The following is a 26,945-nucleotide window of genomic DNA, read 5'->3' as shown; positions in this document are numbered from 1 at the left end:
TGAAGTTATTTTTTTACACCTAAACTATCTCTGAGGCTTCCCAGATGGCTCTTGGGCAATCACAAAGATTTGTTCTCTCACCTTATAAAAAGAAGGATGCTGGAAATAATTAGGTTTGCTTAGTAGGTTCTATATTTATAATTTGGTTCAAAAACAATTGGTTGTAAGAGCTGCACGGGAAGAGTAGTCAAATCAAAAGAGAAAAACAGCTGGCTATAGGTTAGTTTTATATAATAAAATATTGTTAATATAGATATATCTCAGGGATAGTATTTGTCAATATCATTACTGTTGTTCTTCCTTTCAGGAGGAACACAATCAAATCCTTATGAGACTGTTATGTTTTCTACTCTAACAGAAAAATTTACTCTCCTGACTTCTATATTATGTCAGTTACTGTGATCATTAACCACAGCCATTCAAATCTGTCCACTGCAGCAGGTAGTTTCTGCTTTTTGCTCATGTGTGCCTGAAGGTTCTGCTATAAACTAAAGACTTGAAATTTGTCTTTAACAAGGAACAGACTCAGAACGGTGATGCAAAGTACCAGATACTCTTAACTACTGACATTTCAATTATTAGAATATGGGTTCAAGCTTCCAAGTTGACATCACCTGGACAACTGGCGTAACACAGGGTTGGACTTCTGTAACTCTTTTTAGCCCAGAAGCTGATCATTTAGGAAAAGCCAATCATTGAACCCGTAATCAAGGAGCTAAGAATTCCATAGGAACGGATGAGGGGAATCCAACTTTGGCTACTTGTTCTGGAATTTTGTTGGTATTATTCTTAATGCTCTATGTGCTCACGAGTGTGGGAAGCATCCTTTCTCATTTCCGTGATCTATTCTCAAACCTTTAATTTAATAGACTACTTTTGCACAACTTACAATAAGCACTCTTTATATGTTTCAAAAATAAAAAGCAGGTCTATAGGTTTACTGGATGTTTTTCTTTATGACAAGTATTAAGATACCAGCTTATGACAGGATGGAAAAGGACAAAAAGAAAATGCACCATTATGTCCACAGTTTTTTAAAATAAATTATTGCCCCCCACAAGAATTTATGAGCAAATATCAAGTAGATCATTTTATTGTTTCTCAGCTTCAACTTCTATCTAACCCCTGAATCATACGGTTCAGCCCAATAAAAAAGAAAAACAGAGTAAATGGCATGGTTTCAGATAAAAATACATTTTTCATTTTATTAGCTTGGAGCAGTAAACTGTTTCCTTTCACTAGAGAGAAGTTGAACTTCCCTATGAACACATTGAGTGCATTAAAAATCATGTTATTAATTTCCTAAATTATTTATTTTATGATATTCTATCTCTAACACATTTTTCTTATAAACTTAAACTCTTCCTGTTAGCATCTCCTGGAGAAATTTAATTTATCTTGTTAAGATCTAGAGAATCAATACAAGTGGAGTTTTTCCCAGTAAATTCACTAATGGAAATAAAATTACCAAAGATGAGTTATTTAATATGTACTATTAACTTCTATTAGTGAAATTCTTGGCTAATAGACCATTTTTGTTAACTAACATTTTATTTATGAGGGTTAAAAATTTAGAGAGCATACTTCTACATTTATTGCTGAAATTCTTTCTAAATGATATTGGTACACTTCTTTACTTGCTTGAGAGAGGAAGCTGCATGATGGTTAAGAGAAAGGCTTTGAAGACATATAAACATGGGTTCAAAACCGAGTTTTATTCTCTGACATAAATCATAGCAATGTTTTCTTAGGTCAGTCTCCCAAGGTAATAAAAATAAAAGCAAAAATAAACAAATAGGACCAAATTAAACTTATAAACTTTTGCACAGCAAGGGAAACCATAAACAAACAAAAAGACAACTTACAGACTGGGAGAAAATATTTGCAAACGATGTGACCAACAAGGGCTTAATTTCCAAAATATACAAATAGCTCATACAACTCAGTAACAAAAAAAACCCCATCAAAAAATGGGTAGAAGACCAAATACACATTTCTCCAAAGAAGACATACAGATGGCCATGAAAAGATGCTCAACACCGCTAATTATTAGAGAAACGCAAATCAAAACTACAACGAGGTATCACCTCACTCTGGTCAGAATGGTCATCATTAAAAAGTCTACAAATAATAAATGCTGGACAGATGTAGAGAAAAGGGACCCCTCCTACACTGTTGGTAGGAATATAAATTGGCATAGCCACTATGGAAAACAGTATGGAGGTTCCTTAAAAAACTGAAAATAGAGTTACCATATGATCCAGCAATCCCACTCCTGGGAATATATCCAGAGAAAACTCATACAAAAAGATACATGCATCCCAATGTTCATAGCAGCACTATTCACAACAGCCAAGACACGAAAGCAACCTAAATGTCCATTGACAGATGAATGGATAAACAAGAAGTGTACATATATACAATGGAATACTACTCAGCCATAAAAAAGAATGAAATAATGCCATTTGCAGCAACATGGATGGACCTAGAGGCTATCAACCTAAATGAAGTAAATCAGGCAGAGAAAGACAAATATCATATGATATCACTTATATGTGGAATCTAAAATATGATACAAATGAAATTACTTACAAAACAGAAACAGAGTCACAGACATAGAAAACAAACTTATGGTTACCAAAGGTGAAAGGAGATAGGGGAAGGATAAATTAGGAGTTTGGGATTAGCAGATACAAACTACTATACATAAAATAGATAAACAACAAGGTCCTACTGTATAGCATAGGGAATTATATTCAATATCTTGTAATAAATTATAATGGAAAAGAATATGAAAAAGAATGTATATACATATATATGTATAACTGAATCACTTTGTTGTACACCAGAAACTAACACAACATTGTAAATCAACTGTACTTCAATAAAAAATAAAATAAAATAGAGAAACTACCCCCCCAAGTTTCCCAGTTATTAGCTGTGGGACCCTTGGCAAATCTGAACCTCTTTAAGCCTCTGCTTCCTTTCTGTATTAAAACACAAAAACCTACCTCAAAGGTGTTGGCAGGTTTGGTTTCTTCTGTGGCCTCTCTCCTTGGTTTATAGATGGCCACCTTCCGGCTGTGCCCTCACATGGTCTTTGCTCTGTGCATACCCATCCTGGTGTCTCTTTGTGCGTCCAAATTCCTTTTCTTATGAGGATACCACTCAGACTGGATTAGGGTCCACCTATATGACCCCATCTAACTTGACCTCTTTAAAGACTCTATCTCCAAATATAATCATATTCCAAGGTACTGGGTGTCAGGGCTTCAACACATGAATTTGGGGGGGACACAATTCAGCCCACAACACATTCTAAAATCCTTTTCATATTATTAGTTTTGAGCAGTAAGTTGTTTCTTTCCATATAAAGAAACTGAACTTCCCCAAGGTAAAATCCAATAATAATTAGCTATTAAGTACAGTATCATGAACATTACGTAATTATTCTTTGGTGGCTGACATGTCATTATGGCACTTCTGGTCATCATTCAGAGTATCACCTACCACAGCTATAGTTATTTCTACAGATATGCATGGGAAAATAGTCAAATGTTTATTCATGCTAGGAATATAACTTGGAAATTGCTTTTTGGAATAAACCCATTCTATTGGCTTAAAAAAACTGTAATTGGTCTCATTCTCCTAAAAGTAGATGGGAAATATAATCAGCTGAGTGTTAGAATAATGAAATAGTGTCTGGGTCTATTAACTGTACATATAAAACATTTAAGAAGTTTGAACCAATGAAGTTTATTTTACAGATATTTCATAGCCATTCCACCCACACATATAAGTCAATTCAAGTAAAAATCAGAGATTTAGTTGAAAAATAGCTTTTAGTATTTTTCTTTCAGATACACAGGCCTACCAACCTAGTGGTGGGCTGAATTTAACATGATGGAACGTTCCGTAGGCTCCACCCCATATCATACTCACAGTGACACCAAGACAGCCAAATATATTCAAGAGAAGCAGGATAGGCTGCCAATTTAAGTGTTTTAATTAAAATTAAAATTATGTTTTTCTCTTTCTGACTTACTTCACTCTGTATGACAGACTCTAGGTCCATCCACCTCACTACAAATAACTCAATTTCGTTCTTTTTATGGCTGAGTAATATTCCATTGTATATATGTGCCCCGTCTTCTTTATCCATTCATCTGTTGATGGACACTTAGATTGCTTCCATGTCCTGGCTACTGTAAATAGTGCTGCAATAAACATTGTGGTACAAGTCTCTTTTTGAATTATGGCTTTCTCAGGTATATGCCCAGTAGTGGTATTGCTGGGTCATATGGTAGTTCTATTTTTAGTTTTTTAAGGAACCTCCATACTGTTCTCCATAGTGGCCGTATCAATTTACATTCCTACCAACAGTGCAAGAGGGTTCCCTTTTCGCCACACCCTCTCCAGCATTTATTGTTTGTAGATTTTTGGATGATGGCCATTCTGACTGGTGTGAGGTGATACCTCATTGTAGTTTTGATTTGCATTTCTCTAATGATTAGCGATGTTGAGCATCCTTTCATGTGTTTGTTGGCAACCTGTATATCTTCTTTGGAGAAATGTCTATTTAGGTCTTCTGCTGATTTTTGGATTGGGTTGTTTGTTTTTTTGGTGTTGAACTGCATGAGCTCCTTGTAAATTTTGAAGATTAATCCTCTGTCAGTTGCTTCGTTTGCAAATATTTTCTCCCATTCTGAGGGTTGTCTTTTCGTCTTGTTTATTGTTTCCTTTGCTGTGCAGAAGCTTTTAAGTTTCATTAGGTCCCATTTGTTTATTTTTGTTTTTATTTCCATTTCTCTAAGAGGTGGGTCAAAAAGGATCTTGCTGTGATTTATGTCATAGAGTGTTCTGCCTATGTTTTCCTCTAAGAGTTTTATAGTCTCTGGCCTTACACTTAGGTCTTTAATCCATTTTGAGTTTATTTTTGTGTATGGTGTTAGGAAGTATTCTAATTTCATCCTTTTACATGTAGCTGTCCAGTTTTCCCAGCACCACTTATTGAAGAGGCTGTCTTTTCTCCATTGTATACTCTTGCCCCCTTTATCAAAGATAAGGTGACCATATGTGCGTGGGTTTATCTCTGGGTTTTCTATCCTGTTCCATTGATCTCTATTTCTGTTTTTGTGCCAGTACCATACTGTCTTGATTACTGTAGCTTTGTAGTATACTCTGAAGTCCAGAAGCCTGATTCCTCCAGCTCTGTTTTTCTTTCTCAAGATTGCTTTGGCTATTCGGGGTCTTTTGTGCTTCCATACAAATTGTGAAATTTTTTGTTCTAGCTCTGTGAAAAATGCCATTGGTAGTTTGATAGGGATTGCATTGCATCTGTAGATTGATTTGGGTAGTATAGTCATTTTCACAATGTTGATTCTTCCAATCTAAAAAAAAAATGGTTCTGAAGAACCTGGGGCAGGACAGGAATAAAGACGCAGACATAGAGAATGGACTTGAGGACACGGGGAGCGGGAAGGGTAAGCTGGGATGAAGTGAGAGAGTGGCATTGACCTATATACACTACCAAATGTAAAACAGATAGCTAGTGAGAAGCAACTGCATAGCACAGGGAGATCAGCTCGGTGCTTTGTGACCACCTAGAGGGGTGGGATAGGGAGGGTGGGAGGGAGTCACAAGAGGGAGGGGATATGGAGACATATGTATACGTATAGCTGATTCACTTTGTTATGCAGCAGAAACCAACAAAACATTGTAAAGCAATTAAACTCCAATAAAGATATTTAAAAAAATAATAAAATAAAAATAATTTATAAAAAGAAGAAAAAAAATTAAATTAAAAATATGGATAATCAGATATTTTCTTTTATCTCCTTAAGAAAGACTCAAATTTAAGTCTTATAACAGCCTATATTTGACAATACAAGTTGTTTGGGACATATGGTGTTGAGCCTTTTTTCAAACATATCCTACAAACCTATGAATTGTCTTAAATTTACCCTGTTATTTCTGGTTTTCACTGCAACAGAAAGCAAAATTTCATCCACAATCAAATAGCTCTGCTTGAGGGAATTGTCACTGCTCTATAATGAACCCCAGAGGAATTTTAAAAGTCGATAAACTACAGGTATATATATACATATATATATACATATATATATATGTATATATATATATATATATTCTTTAGCAAATAACCAGCTCTAGCCACATTTTTATTAGGACTCTACAGTACTATGACAATAAGCTTAGGTGTAGTAATATCACGACTAAGACTAAACATATGCACGTGTTATAACTGGCTGATCATACAAATAACTATTAAATATAAACACATATGCTTTTGTAGATTTGCTGGAGAGATTCGTTAATTGCTTAATGAAAGATGTCTTTCAGATACTAATTCCTTCATTTAGTTCAACAGATTAAATTTTATATGAGACAATATTAGCATGCATGCAATGAAGTGACAAGGACAATCACAAAGCTTAAATGTTAATGGGTAAAAGATAGCATTCAGGTTATTTTTAAAAACTAGCCAGTATAATTTTCCTTTTGTGTGCTTCCATTTGCTCTCTGCATTGATCAAAATGTCCTTTTTAATACTGATGCAAATACTGCAATATCAAGATTGTTTCTACATTTTTCTGAGCTGTAAGTCAATTATAAAATTTGAAGCAGTGTTCTAATTTGCAAAACTAAAGGACTTGACACTTGCAACCAAAGCAAATCACTTTTTGTGCTATCGTTTTAAGTCCTTACCTAATTTTATGGAGATTCTAGATTTCTAGTGTGCAGAAAGCTTTAATACACAAGTATCTTTACCACCATAGAGTTAATGTCAACCATGTTTTTGTGAGAGAAAATTGCCACTAATACCAACAGACCTGTGTCTTCATTCCCCCCAGTCCCCTTAAACTGCAGTTCAATCTGGTATAATCTTTTTTCTTCCCCAGTAGGGTGCAGGGAGCCCTCTAGCCTCCAAGCCTGTTTCCTGCTGAGGTACATATTGGCCAGCATACAGCTGTTCAGAACAACTATTTGCATCGACAATGGGGTCATCCCACCACGTTCCTTTCAGATCAATATGATTGGTAGAAACAATAGTTTGATTCTGATTGCTCTATAGTATGCTTGGGTAGAGCCTCTGAATGCAAGTGAATTGCTTAGAAACAATGGGCTGGTTCATCATCCAAAGCGGAGCTTTTCAAACAGCTGCCTCTACCACACTCACCCTGACAACGTCCAGAAAAACAGATGGTTTCAGCATTCATGGCCAGTTTAGTGAAAGCCCCTGCATGTTTTTTAATCTATTTGATATGAAGGAGTATTTCTCTCCACTAAAATTTTCAAATATGTTTATATTCTCTTGCTGAATCTCAGTTGAATTAAAAAGAAAGAAGTAGGTATTTACAAGGTGAGAATGAAATCCCTTTCTTAAGGCAGTATAGCCAAGGTCTTTTGTTAAAATTGCAGTGTAGACCTTCATGTATGTTATATGTATTAATTTTGCAGCACAAAAAGGTAGATTAATAATGTAGCTTAGATCTCCCAGCATTGATCTCCCTAGCTTCTGCTGTCTATTTAAAACAGGCCTTTAAAACGATGCATTTTGTCCTGGTTTTGTTTTACCACAAGAAAAATCCATTCTGAGAACTGCATAGGGAAAAACACAAGAGACGCTGTCATTCTTGTGTGTTATCATCACTCATTTATAGAATATATTAAAATATATTTTGTAGTCAGTCAGTTGCAATGGCTGTGAAGACTCAAGTATTGATTCTAAATGCATTTGGATTCTGGTACTTTAAAAGAAACAATAACTATATTTTATATGTGAGCTCTCATCCCAATACTATTTTCCTTCTGCGTTTTTATAGTAAGGATTAAGAGCAAGAAAATTTTTACCCAACAGCCAGGAGAAATACTTTCATTTCAAAAGTAAATTACTAGAAACAGGATAGTAAATACTTTAAAATTAAGTTTTTTCATTACTTAAGATATACCCAATGCTATTTATTTTTTCTAAATGTCATTTGTTTATATGATAACTCTCTAAGGACACAGAAGAGATTAAAAGGACCTTCTGACATTCTCGTTATCAACTGCCTTCTGTGGAATGTATTTAATCCCAATCTGCACCTAGAAATCTACAACATTACAGTATATCCTCACTTTATGAAAGCTTTTGTTCCTCAAATTTGAGTACAAAACAAGTTTATAAAAATAATTGTTTTGTCATTGACCTGACTGGAAGTTAATAGAAAATATTCTTTTATTCGACTAATTTTACTAATCCTTAAAATGAGGATGATAATTTTATCTATATCATTGAGTTATTAGCTGCATTAAATTAGATAGTACTCATAGAAGCACTTAACACGGTTCCTGGCTTATCATTATTATTATTATCACCACCATCATCATTATCATGACTAGAGAAATATAAAGAAAATGTACAGCAGAAGAAAGTCTGCTGCTATTAAGTCACCCAATAGCAAAGCTGATAACTTGAAAGAGGAAAAATTTAGGTCATGGCCTGGCCCGTGACCCTCTGTGCTTTGCTGTGGAAGAAGCAGCACCTCCATAACCTCAGGATCTGTGCTTGCCCCCTCTCACCGACTACTCTTCTGGGGTCTACGTGATGTTTCTCAAGCCTCCCAAGTGCAGCCAGAGTTGAGGCAGCTACTGCCCATATGTCTCCTTCCCTTTCCTTCTAAGAGCGGTCTCTACCTGCCATCTCTCCCTCCTCAGCTCCACTGCCACCCCGGGATTCTGCACCAAACACTCCACTAAAACTGTAATTATCCCACTGATGACCAAGGGTCCCCTAACTGCCAGATCCAGTGAGCACTTCTCAGCCCCTCTGGTTTTCAGCTTTGCTGCAGCATCTGAATCTGTTGACCATCATTCATCTAACCGGTTCCTTCACCTGCCCCTGTGCCGGGCCCTAGAAATACAAAGAAGCATTTATTGAGACTCTCGCTTCTCGGCACTCCCCCCCGCCCCACCTCCCTGCAACGTTCTCTCATAGGTTTCCTCCCATCTTTTCAATCACTCTCACAGTTGACCCTTCTCTGCCTTGCAGTGAAATGTTAGTGTTCTTCCGGTTCTACTGTCTACGTCTGATCTTAGTCTACTAATCTTCATTATCTATCTATTCATTCAACAAGATCTTAGTCTACTAACCTTCATTATCTATCTATTCATTCAACAAAAGCCTTACAGAGCAGCTCCTAATCCAGATGTTATCTATGCCAATGATTTCAACTAAATATGACCTCAAAATTGACATCCTCCATTCACCTAACAGATACTGTCCAGCACTTACTCTGTGCCAGGCACAGTCCTTGGCGCATTCATTAACTGATGAATAAACTAGTCTCCACCTTCAGAGAGCTTTCTGTGTGGTCCAGGATAACTACATACACAATTACAGCACTGAATGACGTACAGAGATGAACGCACAGAGGAGGTTCCCCCAACTTGCACTGACGGTTTAGACTTTACACGTATAAAAGCAGGAGAGAGACATCATCAGATTTGTGTTTTAGAAAGATCACTCTGGCTATAATGTGAAAAATGGGTTCAAAGCGAGCAGGGACCTGAGGTAGGAGGTGCTATAGTAATCCAGGTAAACGATGATAGGAAACAGGATCAAGGTAGAGGCAGGAGGGGACTGAAAGAAATAGATGGACTTTAGAGCAATTTATTACATAGATTTGTATTACTTGTTAATTGAGCCCTAAAGCAGGTTACATAAGAAACTCCTGGAAACAGGATTGGAGACAGGAGGTCAGTATGTTCATACGGCTGTGTTTCTGTGGCCCAAAGAATATCACCCTGTCAGAGATCGTATGATGGCAATTTGTAATTGCCTGTATATGAGATTATCTCCTGCATCGGGCCAGTGGTTTTCCATATTTCTCTACCTCCATTACTATCCGTAAATGCAATCAACTTCCATCATAATATGTCTTATTAAAAGCAGTGTGGGTGGAAGGGGGAGGAGAAGAGAGAGGGAGTTCAAAATATCTAGGGGAATATACCGCAGGAAAATTGAAAATCCTCCACGACACAGAAAGTTCCTTGACAGCAGGAGGGGTATCTTTTTAATTTCTGTTTACCTAAGACCCAGCACACCATGTGAGACAAAACCAGGTGTTCAGCGTCTCTTGAATGAACGAATAGATGAATAACAATGCTAAGATGCTCCTGGGTTTTTAGCTATACAGTCAGTCTGTAAGGACACTCCCGAAAAAGAGAAAAGAGCCAGCTCTCCCCTCAGTCTGACCTTCTGTGATAGATGTTTCTCTTTTATGGCTCTTTTATTTAGGGGCTGGGGTGGGTAGATGTGAGAGAAGATATGGGTATGGAAAGAAGAGCAAAGTTGCAAGTCAAGAGAGTCCTGGGGTTTCGGGGTTGCCAGGATCCTCCACCTTTATTTCCCCTTGCAGGGCTGAGATCTAAAAAGTTGCCGTGACGTTCCCGGTCAGGCACGGCCACACAACAGGATCGAGATCCACTGACCCGAGTCCAGTGGTCTTTTTCTTTCCCAAACTTCACAAACAAAACCTTTTGCAAAGTTTGAAACAGTTGCAAATGATCCCAATTTAAGGGCATGTTTGAAGTCAAAGGAACGAATTTAATCACCCTTGCTTCCTAGGGAAAAATTAAGTGGGGAAAAAACGATACCGGTTCCATCTGTTGGCTTAGTTTTATTTGTATGTTTTCCAACTCCTTCCAAGTACATTAATAGCCTTAAGCAACCTTTAGTACACTAGATATGAGGCTTCTTCCATCTGCAGACAAATGATTCTCTAAGTCTCTAGCGTGGGGGGCGGAAGAGGGAACAAAGCTTGCCTGGAGCACGATCAAGGGGAAATGTAGAGTCCTGGGGCAGTTGTTCAATAATTTAACACTGAGTTGGACCTGCCTCTCCCCTCTGCCCTGGCTTTACCTCCTCTTCCTAGAGCCAACCCTAATTCTTGTCTTTTGCTCTCTTGCTGGTCCCCCAACTTCTCTAGGACAAAAGTGATTTCTATCCTGGGGCTACTCTCCAGCCACCATGCTGCCATTTAAACATCACCAAGGCTACCTGTGCACCTGTACACGCACCTCTTGCCCCTCCCTTTACAACAGCCAGGAAACCATCCCCCTATCGATGCCAGATATCTTTGCTGTTAACCTCACTTCCCATTAACTTCCTGCTGCAGGCACGAGTCCCTCTCCAGTTTAATCCCAGTTGGGTCTCTCTGTATTCTCGGTCCCCTGGTTGCTTCCTGTTACCGCATTCTTAATTCTCTTAAAATATTAACTGTTCTAAATTTTTAAAATGCTGTGTTTTCATTGAAGAAAATTTATGAAAGAGAGATGAGGAAAAGAAGAAAATAATTGTGATCTGTCATCTTACCAGAGGTAACCACCGTTGGTATTTTGCTAAATCTTCTTTAGAAGCCTGCACAACTCACATGTACATATATAGAGTTTTACTTGGAAAATGGCATCATACAGCCGCATAAACCAGCTTTTTTACTTAATAATATGGTATAAACACTTTTTCATGTCAATAATATTCCTATACAACATACTTTTAATGGATGAATATAATTCTTTTATAGGGATATACTATAATTTACGTTAATAACCCTTTGTTACTGGTTGTTACTTAGATCATGATTTCATGATTATAGTACACGCTATAATATGTAGTATATATATTTATATATAGAGAGAGATGTAGATGCAATAACCATGTATATTGATAAATGTTTAAGCACCTCTATGATTATTTTCTTAGGATAAATGACGAGAATTGGAATTGCTTAGTCAAACAGAATGCACATTTTTAAGGCTTTCAATGCATACAGGAAAACTGTTCTTCCAAAAAAATGGAAGCAATATACACTACAACTGGCAGTATATGAGACTGTTCATTGCTGTCCAAATCCTTCTTGTCTGAATAGCCTTTTCTTTTTTGCCTCAAAAACTAGGTCATCCTAACTATTTCCCACAGGAATAGATTTTACTTGAATCCAGCCTGTGAACTTGGGCATGTTCCTCGACCTTCCTGATCTCTTAACCTCTCCGACAGCACAGGGAAGAACACAACACCACATGGGCACAGTAAATTCACAACAAAAGTTCATTTTCTTCCTTCCATATGCCACATACCAGCCCATATGTAAATGATCATCGCCACTCTGTGTTGTTACTTATCCTTTCATGTATATGTTTGTTCTAAAAAAAACAACACCACGATCTGCTTTCCAGGGATGTAGTGTTATGAAAAGCCAGGCCACCTATAGAATTAGAAAGCAATATCACTCATTGCCAGCAGATGCCACTACCTGATCCATGATGTATACCAGAAAAAAAAAAAAAAAATCATTAAGTTCTAGGTCCCTTAAGCAAATCAGTGCTCTAGCTAGATCACACATGGTACACAGCTGAGATTATGTAAAAACTATGTAAAGGAAGTTTACTTCCAAGCAAGGTTACATACTTTGGAACCGATTTTCATAGTTAAATGTCATGTCCAACTTTCTGTTAAAACAAATTGTGTGTGTAAGTATACGTACATGTATATATCAAGATAAACTCTAAAGTTCCCTCAAGAGGTTTATATTAATTATGAGCTGTTCTCCAATGTATCTCTGCCACCCACAGAGTTCTAATGACTTTAAAATATGCTGGTAATGAGGAAAGACATATGGGATATTATGTAGAGCTGAGGTAGGTGGTAAGAGATACAGAATGGGACTCAAGGAGAGAATGTTTTTTCTAATGTTCTCTGTGTGAAATTATACAGTACAGTGTTTGAAGGGAAACTGCAAAAGCTTATGTCTTTTTCTATATATGTAAGTCTATATATATAAGTCTATATATATGTAAGAAACTTTGACCCTATATGTAAATATATATATGTGTGTGTGTGTAATTTTTGTTATAGTTCCTCTTGCAATGTAGGAAGAAAGTAAAACCTGAGAAAGTTCTATACTTTAAAGGTACCCATCAATGTCTTCTTATCAAAAACCTTGATTTAGGTTTTCTAGCCAAGGATTATGAAAGCTCTGGAAAATTCACTATGCATATGCTACTTCTGTTACATGTTAAACGGATGAGGAGAAATCTGAGAGAACCTACAGACAGCACATGCACAATTAATAATCTGGAAAAGTTAACAGAGTGAACGAAAAGTAAAGGTCAAATACAAATTACTAAGGTCTTCCAGTGTTTGAAATGTTATTTTCCACTGAAGATTTAAAGAGAAGACTTTTGTTTAGAATACCTTCTAAACTGCAGAATTCAAGGGTTCTCTTTAAATAGTTAATACTCTTAAAAATGAAGATGATGGACTCAGATTTGGAAAGACTAACAGGAATTTCTCATAAAAACATTGCAGCGATTTTTCAAAACAACAAAAAAATCAATGCCAAATACCCACTATTTAGAGCTGTTCTTGATTTTAGTTTATTGATAGCCTACAAAATATTTATTTTGCTTTGTTGAAGTCTGAAGCACTATGCCAATAGTTATTTAGCAGTCTCGCATCAGCTCCCATAGCTCTGCAGACAAACCTGGCTTCCTCTCTACTGTAAGCCAATATATATAGAATTTCTTTGAAACCCAAACATGTAACCCTGTCGCACCAAAGCTTAACGTTCGCTTTGAGGGAAAGCAACCCATTCCCTGTGAATGAGATCTTTTGCACTGACTGTTGCACGTGCATCCTAAAGGAATAAACGCATAGCAGGACAACTGGGTGGGGGGGGAGCTTCGTAATGGCAAAATCGATACGATTCCTGCTCTCACGAAGCTCAGATTCTAGTCACTGTAAAGAGACAGGAATAAGAATCCACGAACCAGAAGGTTTCAGACTGTGATAAGTCCATCAAGGAAATCCAATGGATCCATTCAACAGGGGGAGAGGACAGCTTTAGATGGGGTGACAAGGAAAGGCCTTGCTGAGGAGATGGCATTTGAGCTGCACGTTGGAGGACAAGCCTGAACTCGTCACGAGAAAGCGGGGGCCGAGCTCTAGTCAAAAAAGCAAGGGTGCAAGGGGCAAATGCTTGGGACAGCTGAGGAGCCAAGGGGCCAGTGTGGCTGGTGCCCTGTGCACGACCTGGGGCTCTGCGGGGGGAGGGGGACGCCAAGGATGGGAAGAGGCTTCTGTGAGGGCCCTGCCGCCCCAGCTAGGATATGCACTCTCTTCGGAGAAAACCAGGAAGCCAGGCAGAATCTGAAGCAGGGGCCTGACACGCACGGCCTGATTAAGTTATAAAAAGCCTGTGCAAAAAGTGCAGGAGCTCTTTTGTAGTACTGGAATATTTTTAGGATTGGAATATTTGCGCAGACTTGATGTACTGATCCTTTTAATGTTTAAGGTCTGCGAGAGGTCTCAGCGTCTGTCTTAGCACCAGAGTCTGACTGCCCTGACGGTCACCTGAAGTGCTTGGAAAGATGGTCTGATACATTAACTTTAGAGCAATGCTTAAATGCTTAACAGAATCTATTTAACAGGCAGAGGGGCAAGGCAGACGGGGCCCCGAAGAACTAGAGGTTAGCGCAGCAAAGGTGAGAGGAGAGAGCTGACTGAGGATCTGGGCAGACGAAGCTGCAAGCGGGCGGGGGGCCTGGACCGGGAGGCATGCAGCTGGGGAGGCTGGTGCACAGACGGCAGGCAGCGCGCATCTGTCCGGGCAGCAGGGCTGGGCGTGCAGATGTAACGCCCTGTGTGCCACGGACCGTCGCTGGGGGAAGGAAAGGAGTGATATGATCAGATTCGAGAAGGAACTAGAGCTTTGAGGGAAAGTGTAATGAAGGGAGGGCAGACAGCTGAGCGCTGAATCTTGTGCAAGGCCCGTTTTTATGCAGAGGATTTCAGAACAGAAGAGGACTTACGAAAGGATCATGAGAGCAGTGTCCTGGAAACCAGAGATGAGGCTTTCAGGGGACTGAGAAGTGGGAGAAGCCACTGCTTCAATGACTGCAAGTTCCACTGGCAACTTTAGGGAACAGTGATGAAGCGAGAGGGATAAATAGCTCACCAGATCACAGGGTGACCCCAGTGGCAGAGCTGGGATCCAGGCTCACGGTCACATCTCCTTCACAGCAGGCCCATCGCAAGAGTGTCCGTGTGTGTGTGTATACGCACACATGTGTGTGTGTATGTGTGTGTAAGTGCACACACGCATGCCGTGTATGTGTTTTAAGATACACACAGAGAAGATAATTTTTTGCTGGGGTAGGGGAAGCTGGCCACTCCTTAAGAGCCCATGTAAGTGTTTCACATGATTAGAGAAAGAACATTCTACTTGTTCCATTTTATTTGTTAACATCATTTCACTTTGCTCCATTTCCCTTTTATCCTCTCCCATATCTATTAATTTTCCTATTGTCTGGTTTCTTTTCTTGTTCATGAGGGGCTGGAAAACATTTCCTGTAAAGAGCCAGAGAGTAAATATTTTAAGCTTTGTGGGTCAAGAGACACAATCAATTATATTATGTAGGTATTTATATGCTAAGAGTGGGACAGAATTTCCACGTATTTCTCATTGATGAAGTTTAAAATATGATAATAATCATTTAGTACAATTTTTGTTGTTTTGTTGTCATAATACAAGTCAACTAAAGAAAGGAATGGAATCCTTTTGCAGGAGAGTCATATTTCACTTAATTGATTTTCAAAGTTAGTGTTCTCCATCCTCAGATCAGCTGCACATGTTCGTCTGTAAACACCATTCTGAGCTTGTAAACCGTACAAAAACAGAGGCAGGGGTTGGGCTGGACCGGGCTGGCAGGGCAGCTCCTGCTCTGACCAGCTGCCTCATCCGCCCGCCCGACGAGTCCTCAACCCGGTGGGTTTCCAGCTGCAGCCACAGCAAGGAGTGTCTGGCTTCCCAGTGGTACCGGTGGTGGCTTCATGTCCCACTCTTCTCTCCTCTTCCTCATTTTTCCCCTCTTGCCCTTAACGGAAAGCACCCTTTCCTGGTCCATGATGTGTACCAGTCGGGCGATCTGGATTTTATGTCCAATGCGGGTGATTCTAGAGCCTCAGAAGAGCCCTGCCCCTCAACAATGAAAATGGCTGAAGGATGAAATTTCTTTAATTTCAAAATTAAGTATGAATCTCACTAGGCAAAGGCACCTGGGGAGGAGAATACACTGACTTGACATCCTGCACACAAAGGCACAATTAAATGTCCAAACATTTTTTCAGCACGAGGTTTGTTTTGGAAGCAGAATTGATAGATGCTGGGATAGGATGAAGACCTATCAAGGAGTAGAGGAAAGAAACACAGAGGAAAGGTGGCCTGTCCATTTTGCATTTCACTGTCATCTGGCAAACGCAGGTTCAGGATTTAGTCTGCACCAAACACTGAAGAAACAGTTTCCTGGTGCAGCCACACCCCTGCTTCCAGCTCCTTGTAATCTGCTTCAGGGGAGCTGCAGTCCATAAAATCTATCTTGGAAGCCACCACAGAGAACATGAAATGCACATCCTTATTTCATAAATGAGAAAACTGAGATGCAGAGAGGTTGATGCTAATTTTCTTGGTAAGTGCTGACATGCTATTTAAAGTTATGGTTTTGAGTACTAGAGAAAATGTGGCCTTCCAGCACTTCTGGGAAAAAAAGGTGCAGCTTCTAGGAACTTTCAACTTCAGTTTGGGCTTACCCAGGCGGTTTAAAGATTCATGGGCACAGAAAGGCATCTCTGAGTCAGAGATGCAGTGGGGATTTCCAGCACTTATCGTGGAAACCGGCCAGGTCCCCAGTTGACTCACTTGGAGGATGCTGAGAGGCCCAAGTCCCAGAAGTGAGTACATTTTGTACAGTCCCGTGATGAGAGCCCAAGAACTGGTCAAATGAGAGCCAAGACCTTCCAGCTTTTGCCCATCAGACAACCCACAGAGTGAAATGAATATGGGATTAGGAATCAGCTGGAGGTGGGTCTGAATTTCAGCTCTGTAGAAGTGGCCTTAGGCAATTCAGCTCGGCTCTTAGGCTCAGTTTCCTCCTGTGCAAGGCAGGGGATTAATACCTACCCCATAATATTGTGGTTAAGATTGAGTACGCTTGGACTCTGGGAGGGCTCACGCCAAGGCGTACTTCCCAGAACTTCTGCTGTCAGTGTCCTTGTCCCCGCACTGAGCCAAAGCCACCCCCCACCTCTGCAGGAGACCCTCCAACACTAGCAGGTCTCAGTGAAGGAGTCTGGGTGTTTCTCACGAAGTGCCATTGATCCCTATGAGAAATATGTTTGTAGTGCTCCAGGCCTGCATGGAGAGTCCAAGAACTGCTAAAAACTGATGCCATGTGGCTAACAGTGTCTTGGTGCTCCAGCCGGGTGTCAGGCCTGAGCCTCTGAGGTAGGAGAGCCGAGTTCAGGACGTTGGTCCACCAGAGACCTCCCGGCTCCATATAATATCAAATGGCAAAAGCTCTCCCAGAGATCTCCATCTCAATGCTAAGACCGAGCTCTACTCAATGACCAGCAAGCTGCAGTGCTGGACACCCCATGCCAAACAACTAGCAAGACAGGAACACAACCCCACGCATTAGCAGAGAGGCTGCCTAAAATCATAATAAGTGCACAGACACCACAAAACACACCACCCGACGTGGTCCTGCCCATCACAAAGACAAGATCCAGCCTCATCCACCAGAACACAGGCACTAGTCCCCTCCAACAGGAAGCCGACACAACCCACTGAACCAAACGTAGCCACTGGGGGCAGACACCAAAAACAACGGTAACTACAAACCTGCAGCCTGCGAAAAGGAGACCCCAAACACAGTAAGTTAAGCAAAATGAGAAGACAGAGAAATATACAGCAGATGAAGGAGCAAGGTAAAAACCCACCAGACCAAGCAAATGAAGAGGAAATAGGCAGTCTACCTGAAAAAGAATTCAGAGAAATGATAGTCAGAATGATCCAAAAACCTGGAAATAGAATGGAGAAAATACAAGAAACGTTTAACAAGGACCTAGAAGAACTAAAGAGCAAACAAACAATGATGAACAACACAATAAATGAAATTTAAAATTCTCTAGAAAGAATCAATAGCAGAAAAACTGAGGCAGAGGAATGGATAAGTGACCTGGAAGATAAAATAGTGGAAATAACTACTGCAGAGCAGAATAAAGAAAAAAGAACGAAAAGAATTGAGGACAGTCTCAGAGACTTCTGGGACAACATTAAACATGCCAACATTAGAATGATAGGGGTCCCAGAAGAAAAAGAGAAAAAGAAAGGGACTGAGAAAATATTTGAAGAGATTATAGTTCAAAACTTCCCTAATAGGGGAAAGGAAATAGTTAATCAAGTCCAGGAAGCACAGAGAGTCCCATACAGGATAAATCCAAGGAGAAACACGCCAAGACACATATTAATCAAATTATCAAAAAGTAAATACAAAGAAATAATATTAAAAGCAGCAAGGGAAAAGCAACAAATAACATACAAGGGAAGCCCCATAAGGTTAACAGCTGATCTTTCAGCAGAAACTCTGAAAGCGAGAAGGGAGTGGCAGGACATATTTAAAGTGATGAAAGGGAAAAACCTACAACCAAGATTACTGTACCCAGCAAAGCTCTCCTTCAGATTCAATGGAGAAAATAAAACCTTTACAGACAAGCAAAAGCTAAGAGAATTCAGCACCACCAAACCAGCCTTACAACAAATGCTAAAGGAACTTCTCTAGGCAGGAAACACAAGAGAAGGAAAAGACTTACAATAACAAACCCAAAACAATTAAGAAAATCATAATAGGAACATACATATTGATAACTACCTTAAATGTAAATGGATTAAATGCTCCAACCAAAAGGCATAGACTGGCTGTATGGGCACAAAAACAAGACCCATATATATGCTGTCTACAAGACACCCACTTCAGACCTAGGGGCACCTACAGACTGAAAGTGAGGGGATGGAAAAAGATATTCCATGCAAATGGAAATCAAAAGAAAGCTGGAGTAGCAATTCTCATATCAGACAAAATAGACTTTAACATAAAGACTATTACAAGAGACAAAGAAGGACACTACATAATGATCAAGGGATCAATCCAAGAAGAAGATATAACAATTGTAAATATTTATGCACTCAACACAGAAGCACCTCAATACATAAGGCAAATGCTAACAGCCATAAAAGAGGAAATCAACAGTAACACAGTCATAGTAGGGGACTTTAACACCCCACTTTCACCAATGGACAGATCATCCAAACTGAAATTCAATAAGGAAACACAAGCTTTAAAGGACACATTAAGCAAGAAGGACTTAATTGATATTTATAGGACATTCCATCCAAAAACAACAGAATAGTCTTTCTTCTCAGGGGCTCATGGAACATTCTCTAGGATAGACCATATCTTGGGTCAAAAATCAGGCCCTGGTAAATTTAAGAAAATTGAAATCGTATCAAGTATCTTTTCTGACCACAATGCTATGAGACTAGATATCAATTACAGGAAAAAATCTGTAAAAACTACAAACACATGGAGGCTAAACAATACACTACTAAATAACCAAGGAATCACTGAAGAAATCAAAGAGGAAATCAAAAAATACCTAGAAACAAATGACAATGAATGCACAACGACCCAAAACCTATGGGATGTGGCAAAAGCAGTTCTAAGAGGAGAGTTTAGAGCGATACAATCCTATCTCAATAAACAACCTAACCTTACACCTAAAGCAGTTAGAGAAAGAAGAACAAAAAAACCCCAAAGTTAGCAGAAGGAAAGAAATCATAAAGAACAGATCAGAAATAAATGAAAAAGAAATGAAGGAAACAATAGCTAAGGTCAATAAAACTAAAAGCTGGTTCTTTGAGAAGATAAACAAAATTGATAAACCATTAGCCAGACTCATCAAGAAAAAAAGGGAGAAGACTCAAACCAACAGAATTAGAAATGAAAAAGGAGAAGTAACAACTGACCCTGCAGAAATACAAAGGATCATGAGAGTTTACTACAAGCAACTATATGCCAATAAAATGGACAACCTGGAAGAAATGGACAAATTCTTAGAAAAGCACAACCTTCCGAGACTGAACCAGGGAGAAATAGAAAATATAAACAGACCAATCACAAGCACTGAAATTGAAACTGTGATTTAAAATCTTCCAACAAACAAAAGCCCAGGACCAGGTGGCTTCAGACGAATTCTAACAAACATTTAGAGAAGAGCTAACACCTATCCTTCTCAAACTATTCCAAAATATAGCAGAGGGAGGAACACTCCCAAACTCATTCTATGAGGCCACCATCACCCTGATACCAAAACCAGACAAAGATACTACAAAAATAGAAAACTACAGGCCACTATCTCTGATGAACATAAATGCAAAAATCCTCAACAAAATACTAACAAACAGAATCCAACAGCACGTTAAAAGGATCATACACCATGATCAAGTGAGATTTACTCCAGGAATGCAAGGATTCGTCAATATATGCAAATCAATCAATGTGATAAACCATATTAACAAACTGAAGGAGAAAAACCATATGATCATCTCAACAGATGCAGAAAAAGCTTTTGACATAATTCAATACCCATTTATGACAAAAACCCTCAAGAAAGAAGGCATAGAGGGAACTTACCTCAACATGATAAACGCCATATATGACAAACCCACAGCCAACATCGTTCTCAATGGTGAAAAACTGAAAGCATTTCCACGAAGATCAGGAACAAGACAAGGTTGTCCACTCTCACCACTATTATTCAACATAGTTTTGGAAGTTTTAGGCACAGGTATTAGAGAGGAAAAAGAAATAAAAGGAATCCAAAAGGAAAAGAGGTAAAGCTGTCACTGTTTGCAGATGACATGATACTATACATAGGGAATCCTAAAGATGCTACCAGAAAACTACCAGAGGTAATCAATGAATTTGGTAAAGTAGCAGGATACAAAATTAATGCACAGAAATCTCTTGCATTCCTATACACTAATGATGAAAAATCTGAAAGATAAATTAAGGAAACACTCCATTTACCATTGCAACAAAAAGAATAAAATACCTAGGAATAAACCGACCTAAGGAGACAAAAGACCTGTATGCAGAATACTATAAGACACTGATGAAAGAAATTAAAACCGGTACAAGCAGATGGAGAGATATACCATGTTCTTGGATTGGAAGCATCAACATTGTGAAAATGACTCCACTACCCAAAGCAATCTACAGATTCAATGCAATCCCTATCAAACTACCAGTGGCATTTTTCACAGAACTAGAACAAAAAATTTCACAATTTGTATGGAAACACAAAAGACCCCGAATAGCCAAAGCAATCTTGAGAAAGAAAAACGGAGCTGGAGGAATCAGGCTCCCGGACTTCAGAGTATACTACAAAGCTAATCAAGACAGTAATCAAGACAGTATGGCACTGGCACAAAAACAGAAATATAGATCAATGGAACAGGATAGAAAACCCAGAGATAAACGCACACACATATGGTCACCTTATCTTTGATAAAAGGGGCAAGAATATACAATGGAGAAAAGACAGCCTCTTCAATAAGTGGTGCTGGGAAAACTGGACAGCTACATGTAAAAGGATGAAATTAGAATACTTCCTAACACCATACACAAAAATAAACTCAAAATGGATTAAAGACCTAAGTGTAAGGCCAGAGACTATAAAACTCTTAGAGGAAAACATAGGCAGAACACTCTATGACATAAATCACAGCAAGATCCTTTTTGACCCACCTCTTAGAGAAATGGAAATAAAAACAAAAATAAACAAATGGGACCTAATGAAACTTAAAAGCTTCTGCACAGCAAAGGAAACAATAAACAAGACGAAAAGACAACCCTCAGAATGGGAGAAAATATTTGCAAACGAAGCAACTGACAGAGGATTAATCTCCAAAATTTACAAACAGTTCATGCAGCTCAATATCAAAAAAACAAACAACCTAATCCAAAAATGGGCAGAAGACCTAAACAGACATTTCTCCAAAGAAGATATACAGGTTGCCAACAAACACATGAAAGGATGCTCAACATCACTAATCATTAGAGAAATGCAAGTCAAAACTACAATGAGGTATCACCTCACACTAGTCAGAATGGCCATCATCCAAAAGTCTACAAACACTAAATGCTGGAGAGGGTGTGGAGAAAAGGGAACCCTCTTGCACTGTTGGTGGGAATGTAAATTGATACAGCCACTATGGAGAACAGTATGGAGGTTCCTTAAAAAACTAAAAATAGAACTACCATACGACCCAGCAATCCCACTACTGGGCGTATACCCTGAGAAAACCATAATTCAAAAAGAGTCATGTACCACCATGTTCATTGCAGCTCTATTCACAATAGTCAGGACATGGAAGCAACCTGGGTGCCCATTGACAGGTGAATGGATAAAGAAGACGGGGCACATATATACAATGGAATATTACTCTGTCATAAAAAAACAAAAGTGAGTTATTTGTAGTGAGGTGGCTGGACCTAGAGTCTGTCATACAGAGTGAAGTAAGTCAGAAAGAGAAAAACAAATACCATATGCTAACACATATATATGGAATCTAAAAAAGAAAAAAAAGGTTCTGAAGAACCTAGGGGCAGGACAGGAATAAAGACGCAGACGTAGAGAATGGACTTGAGGACACGGGGAGAGGGAAGGGTAAGCTGGGACGAACGAGAGAGTGGCATGTACCTATATACACTACCAAATGTAAAATAGATGGCTAGTGGGAAGCAGACGCATAGCACAGGGAGATCAGCTCAGTGCTTTGTGTCCACCTAGAGGGGTGGGATAGGGCGGGTGGGAGGGAGATGCAAGAGGGAAGAGATATGGGGATATGTGTATATGTATAGCTGATTCACTCTGTTATACAGCAGAAACTAACACACCATTGTAAAGCAGTTATATTCCACTAAGATGTTAAAAAAAAAAAAAAGATTGAGTGGGCTTATGAAGTCTAGTACAGAGGCTGGCACATAATAGATAGTCAACAAAATAGAATTACTAATGCTCAACCTACTTGCTCTCTTATAAACAGACTGATATTTATAAGCCCAACTTTCTATCAGTCAGGAAAAGGATAGAGAGGGAAAATTCAGGAAGTGCTTAAGACAACAGGGCATTAGTACTTTCCTAGCATAATTATAGCCTTTATAAAGGTCCTGGAGTCTCCCCAGGCCTGATGGAGGTACAGACATCAACCGTGGTCAGTGTTCACCTAGGCACCACTTCAAGATCCTCTCAGTCCACTGCCCCCACCAGCCACGACTGAGCTGACCAAGTTCAGCGCAGGCTTTACCGGCCTCACTGGGTGCATCTCAACAGTATTTCACCAAGCTGCCCTGCCCGTTCCTGCTTTCTACCCCTGACCTTACGTGACTAGAGCAGAGGACACCCTAGAAGCCCTCTTCACACCCACACATGTGCCACCTGGCAGTACGGAGGAGTTAACACTCACAGAACTGCCCTGGTCCAGTAAGGCACGGGAGACGATGCTAAATGCTTCTTGCCCCTATGATCCTCCCATGGGGGCAGAGTCCTCATGACGCTTCCGAGGAGGTCACACCGAATTCAGTACCAATGGTGGCCAACTCCAAAACACACCCTTGTACTGGCTTCCCCTCCTTCCCCATCCTTTGCTCCTGCTCCCTGGGGTCACACTCTTAAATTAACTACCTGCACACAAGCCTCTGTCTCAGGTTCTGCTTTCAGGGGAAGGCAAGATGACATTACCTGTTTCCATGGCTATCTAGAATAATAGGTTTGTGGAGTTGAAAGGGACATGATACAGAGTTTACTTCAAGGATGAGAAATACATGGCTGGGTGCTGCTCTCTCGCCTCACTCCTGTGACAAAGATCGCTCACTAAATGTGATACTCCTTCCCAAGGAGCCCAGACACAGCTTCCAAATCCTTCTCCACACTGCTTCAGGTAGCCTCCATCAATGAACTGAAAGCGATGCTCGAGATAAGATTCATTTGCTACCTTGGTCCTGCAGACTCAGCCAGGGCAGATCTCAGTTCTGCCACGTATTAGTTATGTAGCCTTGAAATAACTTTCCTAACTTTTGCGGATTTCACTTTTCTCATCTGTAAAATGGGCATAATAATTTCTTTTCACAGTGTTATAAAGAATTTTTATTTCTTTAATATTTAATAACATAATATACGGAAGCACCTAAGAATACATTTGACACATATTCGATACTCAATAAATGTAATTCTGCTCTTCCTTGCTTTTACTTTAAAATATAATGAGCAGGGAAGTACAGACACAGTGACTCGCTGTGTAAACTTGGCAAGTAAACCCCATCTCCATATTTTACAGCTGTAAAAAGTATATAATAATTTATACATCATTCCTCATTGTAGCGAGAATACAATGAAATAATGACTAGACCACAGTACTGCTTCCAGTAATAACATTAGTATTATTACAAACATTACATTAGTAATGATATAATTACCTATATTGGTGTTTATTTCAAATGAAGAATTCTAAGGCTAGTGGGTGTATAAAGCATGCCTTTTTACTCTATATTTTTGATGCTTTGACTTCTGGGGACTTGCTGACACTGAAGGGACTGCCTCCCTCTGGGGTAGCCAATTCCTAGAGATAATAGACAGCTTACCTGCAAGCATAACTCTCCTGTGCAAACCAATTACTCCAGAGCCCACAGCTCTAACCACCTCTTTTATCTTGGATTCTCACAATCTGGGTGACTATCCCCCTGCCCTAATCACCCCAGCGCCAGGCACCAGACAACTAGCAACAGTCCCTATGCCCCGGAGCCTGCTGAAATCATTCTAACTAGCCAATCCTAAGCCTGCTTTGCCTGCCTTGTTGTTGTTTACTCTGAAACCACAATAAACTCCCTTCCTCATGCTTTTCCCTTGCTCTACCTCTGACCAATGCTGGTTGCTTCCTTGTGTGCCCACCGCCCCCCCGCCCCGGTGTGGTATTATTCACCACACCTGAATAATACTAAAACAAACCCACATTTTAAAACAATGAGGCTAAGAGATCAATGTCACCTACCAGATTAAAGGCAGAACCCTCAGTCCCTGCTCTGTCACACTATGTTGCCTCCCATCTGGGGCATCAGGCAATCCTGACCATCTATAGGAAGACAAGCCCCAGTGCTGACCAAGGAATTCACCAAAGCACCTTGGTGGGAAGGTGGAGGAAGTTCAGTAAGTCTTAGGGTGACCTCCCAGCCTGGTCAGACCCAGTGATGGAGGGAGGAACTGGAGCCCTGACTACAGAAATCTGGAATTGCTGTAGCTCACCAGAATCAAAGATTTATCCTCTCTTTTTTTTTTTTTGGCTGTGTTGGGTCTTCGTTGATGTGCACGGATTTTTCTCTAGCTGCGGTGAGTGGGGGTGTGCTGGCTTCTCATTGTGGTGGCTTCTCGTTGCAGAGCACAGGCTCTAGGCCTGTGGGCTTCAGTAGTTGCGGCTCACGGGCTCTAGAGCGCAGCCTTGGTAGTTGTGGCGCACAGGCTTAGTTGCTCCGCGGCATGTGGGATCTTCCCGGACCAGGGCTCGAACCTGTGTCCCCTGCATTGGCAGGCGGATTCTTAACCACTGTGCCACCAGGGAAGTCCCCAAAGATTTATTCTTAAATGTCACAACGAGTGATTAATCAGAATGCAAACATTACTGCTGATGTCACAGCTAAAAGGGGGTATACATGATAAAATGTGAGAGGTCATCAACCTGCTCATTTCTGAATTCGTAGATCCTCCCTCTAAACCAAAATCAAGATCCTGAACAATTCTGCCATCACTTTTCTTCTTTTTGATGGATGGGCTTGATGCTGTTTACAATCACTCACATCTCTAAATATCTATACTTTTTACATTATTTTACAAAAATAAATCCCAGTGGGTTCCCTTTTTATCCATTAACTGCACAAGAAATGTACTAGAAAAAAAAAAAAAAAAACAGTCAGCAACAAAGAACAACCATATGCCAAATTATAAGAACTAGCAAACAGAGGCTGACAGGTCAATGATTTGTAAGAAAAAACATGGAAAATGATCAAACTATAATATGAGTAAAGAATATCAGACTTTTATGAAAATGGAAATTCAGACCTGAAATAGGTCTGAGAGATCATGAAATACAAAAATCTTTATTTTATGAACAAGGACACAATTTCAGAGTGGTTCAATCATTTGCTTTAAGAGGAAGCAGCTAATAAATGAGAAAGATACTAATGACTGAAAGTCTAGAGATCTGAACCCACCCTATCATAGCTGCATATCATAGGTAACATGGATTATTTGGGGAAAAGAAAATTCCAATAGTTTACAACTTTATTTTCAGCTGTGTAAGCCCAAGAGAGGATCAATACTTCACAGAATATTTGGTATGATGAGTAAACAAATTAAAATGTAGAAACGAGATTTCTGAAGTCAAAATTCATGATCAAAATTGTCTTAAAATGAACACTCACTTCCTCAAAGGGATTGACAATATTTAAAAATATGTATATATAAGTACAGATTTGTCACTAGGTTAGAAAAGACTTGAAATGATCAAATTAGAAAAGAATATAATCAGTTCCTGGACTAGTGGACACATTTTTTTAGGTAAAAAAATATGCCTGCCCTCTGTTGACCACCTAAAACCCTACTTAGTGACATGTGGTTTCTACCCGAATGCACATAAACCAGAATATATTTAGAGGTTGGTCTATTTCTAGTCACACAAGTTTTGTTTCCTAAATAAGGCTTCAGATTACCATTTTGGGTTGTTCCCAAAAAGTCCAGCACTCCATATGGTTGAAGATGTGGTCCCATCTTCTTCACAAGACCTCGTGTGAACTGTGTACAGTACTGTCTTCAACCCGTTCGTTCCTATGCATTTTCCACGGTGAGAAGAAATGTAGGGCTTATGAGGAAGGCGGGAAATGAGAAAGACAGGCATGTTCCAAAGTTGAGATTCTGAACTGCTTTCCAAATTTTTCAA

At 39.5% G+C, this 26,945-nt stretch overlaps 1 protein-coding gene across 1 annotated transcript in view; it reads right to left on the bottom strand.

The window, feature by feature from the left end:
• Positions 1 to 26,945, bottom strand: part of LOC132351772 (cytochrome P450 7B1) — a 181,686-nt gene that overhangs the window by 132,362 nt on the left and 22,379 nt on the right. The gene's annotated exons all lie outside the window — the stretch shown is intronic.

This window comes from Balaenoptera ricei, chromosome 17, assembly GCF_028023285.1.
Source record: "Balaenoptera ricei isolate mBalRic1 chromosome 17, mBalRic1.hap2, whole genome shotgun sequence".
Classification (NCBI taxonomy): Eukaryota; Metazoa; Chordata; class Mammalia; order Artiodactyla; family Balaenopteridae; genus Balaenoptera; species Balaenoptera ricei.
Note: the sequence above shows the minus strand (reverse complement) of the source record. Positions and strands in the feature narration are given on the sequence as shown.